The sequence below is a fragment of the Pteropus alecto genome, unplaced genomic scaffold, assembly GCF_000325575.1.
Source record: "Pteropus alecto unplaced genomic scaffold, ASM32557v1 scaffold152, whole genome shotgun sequence".
NCBI classification, from domain to species: Eukaryota; Metazoa; Chordata; class Mammalia; order Chiroptera; family Pteropodidae; genus Pteropus; species Pteropus alecto.
This window is the reverse complement of record NW_006432227.1, coordinates 9,055,934-9,058,485: the sequence shown is the minus strand read 5'-3', so window position 1 is coordinate 9,058,485 and position 2,552 is coordinate 9,055,934. Positions and strand designations below refer to the sequence as shown.

At 30.2% G+C, this 2,552-nt stretch overlaps 1 pseudogene; it reads left to right on the top strand.

Annotated features, from left to right (window-relative positions):
- The first annotated feature begins 1,896 nt into the window (after positions 1–1,896).
- On the top strand, positions 1,897–2,014 carry LOC112475919 (annotated as a pseudogene).
- The last annotated feature ends 538 nt before the right edge of the window (positions 2,015–2,552 follow it).

Here is a 2,552-nt window from a genome sequence, read left to right as displayed (position 1 = left end):
CTCTCTGGAATGTCACGTTTTCAAGCCCTGATCTTCCAAAACATAGTTATTCTGAGGTCTACACTATTTGTCTTTTCCAAAATTATTTTCTCACCATCCATGCATGGTGTTGATAATCTTATAACATATTTTATTGAATAGTTATCTTGCTAATTTTTCCCACTAGTTTCAGAGTGCCATGAAGGCTGAGCTCATGTCAAACTTATTGTTACTCATAGTGCAGAATATGCTTTAGATTTTCAATAAATATCTGATGAATTAAACAATTAATAATGTACATGAAAGTGTTTTCAAATATATTTTTATCAATATTTTAGAATAAGAAAAAACACTAACAACATTGGTTGTATTGTGCCATTATTTTATAATAAGATAGGAAAAATGAAACACTGCCAATTAATAGTAACAACAAGCAATTGATTGCAAGCAGATTGAAATTTCAGAAAAGTTAAAACATTTTTAAAAATCATTGTTTTAGAACCAAGATGTTATTAATATCATATTGATTTCTCCCTCGATAAAGGAATGAGCTTTATTCAACAAATATACTCTAATTTTATATGCTATATTTTTAAATAAAAGAAAAGCAATTCACATTATTATAAAATACAAGTACTTATAGCAACATTGATATTAAATATTTCAGATAAAAAGTATAGCAAAGATAGAGATGTGCTATGTTTAGAACATTCATACATAGAAAATACACAAAGTGTATATTACATACATTCAACTTAATTTAAGTAAATGTTTACATTTCAATGCTATTGTAACAATGATCAATTTGAATGTATTGAATTTTAAAATCATGTATAATGCAAGGCTTAAATTCCAAATAGATCACAATTAGCAGGTCATTTAAATCTGCATTACCAGGTCTGCTGCTTTTTCGTAATTGAGGTGGGCAGAGAAGAAAAGTTTTGCAGAAATGCAAGTTCTCTGTGTGTAGTCGTCATTGAGTTGCCGCTGTGAATCTCCCACAGCAGATAACAAATCCATTGGAAATCTGATTCCATAAAGTTAAGCAATGTTTGCTGTGATTTTCACATAAAATCCTTGCAATTCCCAGCTGCTACTTTTTATTTAATTGTATAATTTGTTTCATAATGAGTTTTTGCTTCATTTTCCACAAAATGTCAATTTTAAAAGCAGTGCTCTGAGGTACCAACCATAGTGCAAATCCCATTAGTTTTCAGGCTTTCATTTGCACACAAAATTCAAATTAAAGGAAAAAGAAAAGAATGACAATATGATGGCAATGTTCATAAAGTATCTATATTTAATATTCACTCTCAAAATGATTCTGAGGAAATTATTATCATTTGACATATTCTGAAGACTTTAAAAAAATGTTCAATGTAGAATACTGGTATTATATTGTTCATTCTGCCAAGAAATTTGAAACAGCTACAAAAAGGGAAAAATAGTTAACTTAGGAATATTTTTTACAAAGGGATCTGAAAATACAAAATTTTTTGAGCATTTTAAAATATATTTTTGAGCATTATTTTATTTACGATCATTACATTTATGTCTTTTCTTATAGTAATCGAATATGTATATCCTTTTCTGGTGTCTATTTCAAGTAATTCTAATATACACACAGACATGCAAACACATGTCCAGACAAGTACATGGACCCACATAGGCAAACAAACACACACAACTACAAATGCACAGTATAAAATAAAATGAAACAAGGCTCTGAATAAGGAAGAAATGTAAATTTTTCTTCCAAATGTAATCATGAGTGTTACAATTTGTCTAAAAGCCACTAAGCTTATGCAACAACAACAAAAAAAGCAAACAAAAAAACAAACAAACAAAAAAACACAAGACAACAACAAAAATCACCCAGGAAAACATTTACATTAACATAATACTTAAAAATTTATCGTCTACACCATGCCACCCTGAACACGCCTGATCTCATGTGATCTCAGAAGCTAAGCAGGGTTGGGCCTGGTTAGTACTTGGATGGGAGACCTCCTAAAAATACTGGGTGCTGTAGGCAGAAAAAAAATTATCTTGTATATTTTGCAGATATGAGTTTTGTATAAATTCCTTCCTTCAAATTCCTTGTTTCTTTACCTAAGAGTCAAAGCTATGAGCAATCACTATATATCTTAATCTCTGTAAATATAGCATTTTGGAATTAATTGGAAAAAAAATTATCTTGTATATTTTGCAGATATGAGTTTTGTATAAATTCCTTCCTTCAAATTCCTTGTTTCTTTACCTAAGAGTCAAAGCTATGAGCAATCACTATATATCTTAATCTCTGTAAATATAGCATTTTGTTGAATTAATTGTTGGCATAAGTTTAGGACAGGGTCTTTATAACACAGAGGATGTTAAACATTAAAGAGACAGGTCATACTGACTGGATTCCAATATTTGTGGAGTTGTGATTACATAAAATATAGAACTGTGTTTTTAGGTAAAATCACCTAAAATAGCTCTCCAGCCCAGATTGAAGAGGCTTAATCTGGGACAGTGCATGATGTCAGATTCCACACGATGCCTTGTTTACCACACTCCTGGAAGTCATA